Source organism: Triticum aestivum, chromosome 3A (genome assembly GCF_018294505.1).
Source record: "Triticum aestivum cultivar Chinese Spring chromosome 3A, IWGSC CS RefSeq v2.1, whole genome shotgun sequence".
Taxonomy (NCBI): Eukaryota; Viridiplantae; Streptophyta; class Magnoliopsida; order Poales; family Poaceae; genus Triticum; species Triticum aestivum.
The window spans coordinates 380,446,745-380,455,035 of record NC_057800.1 but is presented as its reverse complement, the minus strand read 5'-3'; the positions used below and the strand labels follow the sequence as shown (position 1 = coordinate 380,455,035).

General features: G+C 40.4%; 1 long non-coding RNA gene across 1 annotated transcript; it reads right to left on the bottom strand.

Moving 5' to 3' along the window:
• Positions 1-1,622: 1,622 nt before the first annotated feature.
• Positions 1,623-7,438, bottom strand: LOC123061349 (uncharacterized). The gene is made up of 4 exons (XR_006428943.1): positions 6,788-7,438; positions 6,581-6,719; positions 4,702-5,617; positions 1,623-3,144 (listed from the first exon to the last, which is right to left on the bottom strand). It is a non-coding gene; the product is annotated as an uncharacterized lncRNA (long non-coding RNA).
• Positions 7,439-8,291: the final 853 nt, after the last annotated feature.

Genomic DNA, 8,291 nt, shown 5'->3' with positions numbered 1-8,291 from the left:
CCTGGCAGAAAACAGCTCAAAACAAAAACAGAAGATATTTGCGTGATACGGTGGTCAAAACCTTCGGGAAATTATATAATGAATTTTTACCGACCAAAAGAAGTATCGTGCAAGAAAACGAAGTCCGAAGAGCACACGAGGTACCCATGAGGCAGGGGGCGCGCCCAGGGGGGTAGGGCGCGCCCTCCACCCTCATGGAAGCCTCGTATCCTTTCCGGTCTGCTTCTTATTTTCCTATTTTCTTAAATATTCCAAAACGGAGAAAATGCCATTAGAACTGTTTTGGAGTCGGTTTGCTTACCGTACCACGTACCTATTGCTTTTCGGAGTCTGAAACATTCTAGAAAGTCTCCCTTATGAATTCCTTCGGGGTTACGGTTTCAATAACATTAGTTTCAACATTTATAGGATTACCTGATATAATGTTTAATTCTTTGACCGTTCACCACCCTCGAATTTGTGCCTTCGAAGTTGTTGATTTTTATGGCACCGGAACGGTAGACCTCCTCAATGATGTAAGGGCCTTCCCATTTAGATAGGAGTTTGCCTGCAAAAAATCTTAAACAAGAGTTGTACAATAATACATAATCACCTACATTAAACTCACGTTTTTGTATCCTTTTATCATGCCATCTTTTAACTTTTTCTTTAAACAATTTGGCATTCTCGTAGGCCTCGGTTCTTCATTCATCAAGTGAGCTAATGTCAAAAAGTCTTTTCTCACCGGCAAGTTTAAAGTCATAGTTGAGCTCTTTAATAGCCCAATATGCCTTATGTTCTAGTTCAAGAGGTAAGTGACATGCTTTATCAAAAACCATTTTATATGGAGACATACCCATAGCATTTTTATATGCAGATCTATAAGCCCATAATGCATCATCAAGTTTCTTGAACCAATTCTTTCTAGATCTATTAACAGTCTTTTGCAAAGTTAATTTAAGCTCTCTATTGCTAAGTTCTACTTGGCCACTAGACTGTGGATGATATGGAGATGCAATTCTATGATTAATCATACTTAGCAAGCATTTTACAAAAAGCACCATGAATAAAATGTGAACCACCATCAGTAATTAAGTATCTAGGGACTCCAAACCTCAAAAAAATAACTTCTTTAAGCATCTTAATAGAGGTGTTATGATCAGCACTACTAGTTAGAATAGCTTCTACCCACTTAGTAACGTAATCAACAACACCTAAAATATGTGTATACCCATTAAAGGAAGGAAAAGGTCTCATATAATCAAAGCCCCAAACATCAAATGGTTCAATAACAAGTGAATAATTCATAGGCATTTCTTGACGTCTACTAATATTACTAATTCTTTGACATTCATCACAAGACAACAAACTTACGGGCATCCTTGAAGAGAGTAGGCCAATAAAAATCGGATTGCAATACCTTATGTGCAGTTCTATCTCCAGCATGGTGTCCTTCATAAGCCTCGGAATAGCACTTGCGTAGGATCTGTTCCTGTTCATGCTCAGGTACACAACGTCTAATAACACCATCTACTCCTTTATAAAGACTAGTTGACCCGTTGCGCCAAATAGCGCAGAGACCCACTAAAGCCATGTTGTCGATAAAAATAATTTCATTTTGTAAGGACATATTCGATATTGATAGTAGAAATCCCATGTGTTAAATCATGCTATATTGAAGATGTGTTTATCACACTGATAAATCCGAGTTTGAAAAAAAATCATATTTGTATAAAAATGTATAGACCTGTTTAGATGGCATTTTTTAGTTGAAAATATGGTTATCACGCTGAAAAATCTGAGTTTGAAAAAGAATATATTTGTATAAGATGTATAGACCAGTCAAAGATGTAATTTTTTAGCAGTGTTTGTATCAAACTTTTATGAGGGCATAGTTATTTGAAAGGCCCATATGCTACCTAGCCCAGTCCACAAATAATTCTATGTGTTGCCGGTCCATAATAGAATATGAAGCAGCACGTACTGCATCCATCATGCATGTTTATCCCCTTTTCTTCCATGGTTCCTCATTTGGGCGAGAGATCAACTGGTGAGATTTCACATTTCCTACTATTTCAGATTTCTCTGCATGCATGTATTTTCTTTATTGAAGGATAGTACCGATGTTGTCTTGGGTTGGCAGCCCTTCGGGTGGCATCAATTGCCAAATAGATGAGAGATCAGTAGGAATTGAAACGCAGATGATTGACCAAAACACAACAGCAAAACTGTGGTCGTTTTTCATGTATACATGGAGTGGCAGGTCATAGCATTGCTGAAGCGGACTAAAATTCAGGAGAACAGAAATGATTTAAAGTCAGGTCTGGGTTTAAAATGGGCATATGAAGTACTCCCTCCGTTCCTAAATATAAGTCTTTTTAGAGATTCTATTACGGACTATATACCGAGCAAAATGAGTGAATCTACACTCTAAAATATGTCTATATACATCCGTATGTAGTTTGTAGTGTAATCTCTAGAAAGACTTATATTTAGGAACGGAGGAAGTATTTCAGTAGAGCTGTACCCAAATGCACAAAGGATTAGTAACCACAATACTAATTTACTCAAGGAAGATCTGCACAATTTACTCAAGTAAGAGCTGCACAATTTGTCATCAAAACAAACTGTAATAGGATGGTGGGCATTATATGTTGATTCGTACACACCTTCACAACTATAACTCTATGTAACAATGCACAAAGGAGTAGCATCAGCAATACTAATTTACTCAAGGAAGAACTGGTCAATTCTTTCATCAAAATAAACTGTAATAGGATTGTGCAAATTCGGTAAACCTTGAATGTGGTCCATAGTACCTTCCAACGCCTATTAACATCAAGATGTAATAAGGCGAGAGAAAAATAATTGTAACTATCTTCACAACTATAACTCTATGTAACAATGCACAAAGGAGTAGCATCAGCAATACTAATTTACTCAAGGAAGAACTGGTCAATTCTTTCATCAGAATAAACTGTAATAGGATTGTGCAAATTCGGTAAACCTTGAATGTGGTCCATAGTACCTTCCAACGCCTATTAACATCAAGATGTAATAAGGCGAGAGAAAAATAATTGTAACTATCTTTTCCTTCAAACATTTGAGAAAGCTTAGAGAATCTGCCATATTGCCTTTTCCTCCAATGTTCTCTTTTCCTTTTACCTGGCAAAAATGAAACATCCACACTTTGTTTAGAAGAACAAACTGGCAAAATCAATGTTCTTACCAACAGACTTACATATTGCAAGAGGGATTCTGGAGGTATTGACGCTAACTAAATTCAGGAAAGACCCAAAAGCATAATAATTTTGCAGCTCGGTATTGATAAAAAGCTCAATTTTAGTATATACATACACGACATATCACATTCAAAATTGAGATATACTGCAGATAACGCATGACATGCATCAGGGTCAATCATATGGGTTCTACTTTGCTGTTAAACGATCCAAACAATTGTAAACAGGAAAGCTGGTCTGGTCGCATTTCCTGTACGACTTGACTGCACGCCTCGAGTACTCGCTCAAGGTGCCCCTACTGGTTTCGTTCCGGACCCAAAGAAGATGTCTGGCCAGTAGCACGGGCTGTAAGGGCTCATCAGGGTCGGGTGTTTAACACTAATAGTGCCCATTGGCCTGGCTCTGCCAGGTCTTAACGCCTACCGCGGCAAAGGTGAATAATCCTCTCCGTTACTGAAAAATATGTGTTGAGGACTCAAGTCAATAACATCATTTCTGCATCGAAAAAGAAGTGTCCAACATATCTGCCACTACTTTTACCTGAAGATTCCACTACCTATTGTGAAATTTAATATCAATGGACCAATGCCTATTTCAAATTGCAAAAATAGAATGCCGACGCAAACCAATGATATTCAACTATCTAACAATCATGAGTTAAAGAGAGGAATGCATGAATATGGAAACATCTCTGTGATTTGAAGTACAGTCCAAACAAAACCTACGTGTGTATACATAGCTAGCCATATGGAGATGTAAACCAAGACAGAGGACACCCAAGGCAGAACATCAGACAGTTACAAAGGAATATCAAAGAAACACTAAAGATAGAAAATAGTAAAGATGAAGGAAGCTTGTGCAAATACACAAAAGCCCATGGCTTCCGAAACACCGATCAAGAAGCATCAAAATTAGTACACCGACCAACCGACATGCATTGTTAAACCTGAGGTAGGGAGCATCAATCTATTATTCCAAGAATGAGAGTACTGTACTTTAAGAAAAGGCTAATGCACTTTCAGAAAATCGACAGTGGGACCATGCAGTACAAATAAATGGTATGGTGTACTCTTCCCTTCTCTCTAGCTCTAATTATGAACACAACACAATGATCCACCGCTATTCTAAACAGTATACTGAAATCTGAATTCAGTGGGCAGCATGTATGTATAACAACCTAGCCACTCCAACTTCAAAAGAATCAAGTTCCAACTCCACAACACATATGACTGTTACAGAACCACTTCTCAGTACCACCATTCTGGCCTTACAGTCACGTGGCAACCAAACTGATCCTCTTTTTTTTATAGAAAAAAGCAACTACTCTACTGACCATTCATAGGCACAATTCAGTTAACCGGGTGGTCAACCAAGCATTTTGTGCCTGCTGCAATCTTCAAGTATATACTATAACCAGCTTATTTGTTGATACTAAGAGATGTAAAAAGAATCTAGAGCAGCAAAGGTTTAGATGTTGTACCAGTCAGCAAATCTGCACTGCACTGTTTGGAAGAGCATCAGATGGATCCAGCTATCTCTGGTCAGAGACGCACCAAAAGTCCGACCTGACAGCCCCTTTTCTCTCCCCCCCCCCCCGCCTCCTCACATATTAAAAATATCGAGTATTAAATTTCTTATTTAGAAATGGAAAGCATTAAGGAAAGCCCGATGAGAATTGAATAACTTCCTTCAAATAAATAAGTGACAATTAAATGAGGAACTCAACCAAGGCAAAAGCTTCATGATTTGTATGCCTTCTTTTCACTAACGGTGATTCTTACTTTAGTGTAGCCCTGAGTCAAAAAGAAAATAAACTTGTGCCTTATCGATCAAAATGTCACTACCTAGACTAATGGTCCAAACAAAATCACCTCTATGGACAAAAGATTCCAATGGATAATTGACTGTAATGTGTATTATGAATCATGCATATCTGGCTCTAAATTAGCATGCCAGGAAAAAAATCAAGAAATTAAAGGCAATATTTCTCGGGGGATAAGATGCATCTTGCACATCTCAGTTAAAAAAGGCCCCACCATCACCAGTAAAAGTGTTTGTCTAAGTCTTGTCAATGAGTGGGATTGAAGGATGTAAAACTTTAGAGAACATAAGCATGGCAATACATGGATTGTTTTCTATACCTCAATGAAGATGGTCACCTATCGATGGTCGTGGTCTGGCTGAGCTACAACATGATGGTGGCTGCTGCAGTCACGAAGGTTCAGGCGTTATCATTGGCACCGCCAGTTTCTCTGACCTAAAAGAGTGTCTTGCTGTTTCCATCCTTGATACTGCCGGCAGCGCCATCAGTGCACGTCAGGCTTGCATGTTTGCCTCGAGCAAGCTGCCGTGAGCAGAAGAAAATCAACCATTAAGCAAAGGTCCTTCTTCTATACCTGCAAAAATGAAGCAAGTTATACACTTTGTTTGGTTGAACAAACTGGCAAATTTGGTGTTGTTACCAACAGATCACAAGATGGATTCTGGAAGTATACTTGCTTGAACTGCTCTAGTAAATTGCCTATTGTCTATCACTACTAACAACACTATCAGTCAATTAAGTTACTTCATCCCATTATAATTGAACAAAATAAATATAAATACGCACATCGAGCCGTCTCTTTCTTTTCTCACAAAAACAACACCAGGATCGTCATCAGTAAGAAGTGCACACAACAACCATGCCTCAGTTGATAAATAATGATGCAATAATCAGAATATATAAAAAGTTAAAAACTTGACTTAAACAACATTGTATTGTCGCTTCTGAACTTAGACCAAGCAAACTAACATGCGATCTTTAACCTGGCCCACAAATAAGAGTTTAGCACATTATTTTGCGAACCTTTAACTTGCACAGCATCCATATACAGAGTAAGATTACTGCAGCCTCTACAATACTCAATGATGGCATACATGACAAACAAAAGATCGTGCAGGAAACACTACCATTCTGCATAGCAGAACTACTATCCATCCCATTCATCTGGATGTAGAATAATTACTACTATATCTTTCCAGTTCACTAATCAGTACAAAATGTCACGTTGCTGAAATCAGCAGCTTGCTTATCTTCATGATAGCTCCAATGATCCACACTTTAAAGACAAAATGCAAGGCTTTTTTGCGAGATAAAATGCAGGGCATTATTAACTCTCTATCATTGCTAATACACCCAGCTGGGTGTTTCAGATCATGCGAATTGGTCTGAAAGCAATTATACATACACCCAGATTAGTGCTTATACACACAATTAGATTGGTCTGAAATCACCCTTCCCCAATTCGAATTTTGTTCTCTTACACATACATCAAACCAACACATATGATCTGAAACAAGAGGAACAGCGGGCTAGATACCTTGGAGCAAAAACAAGAGGAATTGCGGCCGGACCTCGAGGTCAGTAAGAGAGCACGTTTTGTGTGGTAGCCACAAGCATCTGGCTGTCGATCTCTGACTCAGGCCACCACAATCGCTGGAGAAAACCCTCATCTCAGCCTAGGAGCAAGGTGACACATCAACTACTGTAACTACCTCTCATTGATGAGAAGGGAGAAGAAGCTCACCCAGCAGCAGAAAGGAAGGCGATAACCAGAGGGATGACATGCTCCACCCCGCGTCCTCGTCCTCGTCCTTGCACTTGGCCAGACGATGAATGCGGGAACACCCTCTTCAATCCCTGCGTCCTCACCCTCTTCCTCGGGCAGCCCTCTTGCTCGGTGTTAGGTAGTGGGGAAGTGGAACAATAAAGATCCAGGAGTGGATCGAGCCGCCGCCGACCATCAGGTCGCACTTGACCTCGCCGGCGCCGGCTGGTGACCCTCTCCCGCCCGCCACTGGGTCTTCCTCCTCTCCTTCCTTCTTTCCCTCTCTCCCATCTTCTATCTCCTGCAGGGATCGATCCATGTGGTCGCCCTTTGCCTCTGCCACCGGAGAGGCTCGCCTCCGCGGTCGCACGCCATAGATCCGGCCGGAGGAAAAGGAGGAAGCGGCCCGCACTATCCTATTCGTCGACGGTGACGACCTGAGCGCAACCGATGGGAAGGCGAGGAGAAAGAGGAGGAAGACCCCGGCGTGGAGGAGCAGCCGAGGGCGACGACGACGTCCTTGGTCGAGCGCACGCACAGAAGGGAGAGGGAGGGGTGCAGCGGCTATAGGGATTGAGGGGACGAAGAAAGGGGGCTAGGGTTCGTTTGGCGGTTGGGGTCGGATTGGGGCGAGACACGGGTTATTGGGTGCGAAGCGCGCCCAGGTGATTGGGCAAAACCTCTTGCACCCGGAAACAGCCAACCCAGCCAACGAGCGCCCGACGTGAGCCCACTTGTCATTGGACTAAAAAAGAACCATAAGGTAAAATAAGATTTGACTGCAGATGAACATCCTACGGTTCAGGCGCGCCAGAAAGGCAGATCGGACGGCCGACGAAGCTCCAATCGGGAGAGTCTTGTGAAGATGAGTTGGCTAGCTTCATTATAGTTTTAAATGTGGGTCATCCCAAAAGTAATATCTTAAATCATAGAATTTTTTTTTCTTTTGCTGGTATATGAAACTAGGTGGTATAAATTTAGCAACAATATAATTAGCGTAATCAGCATACCATGGAGTAGTGCGAGAAACATTTATGACAACTAATTGTTCATCAGGAAAGCTACCATCAATAGGTAATGGGTCATTAAGAACATTCTCTAACCTAGACAAGTTGTCTGCAATAGGGTTCTCAGCTCCCTTTCTATCAATAATATGCAAATCAAATTCTTGTAGCCAGAGAACCCATCTAATAAGTCTAGATTTAGTATCTTTCTTTTTCATAAGATATTTAATAGAAGCATGATTAGTGTGAACAATTACTTTAGAATCAACAATATAAGGTCTGAACTTATCACAAGCAAATACAATAGCTAAAAATTATTTTTCAGTAGTAGCATAATTTCTTTGGGCACTGTCTATAGTTTTACTAGCATATTGAATAACATTTAATTTCTTATCAACTCTTTATCCTAGAACAACCCCTACAGCATAATCACTAGCATCACCATAATTTCAAAGGGTAAATTCCAATCAGGAGGTTGA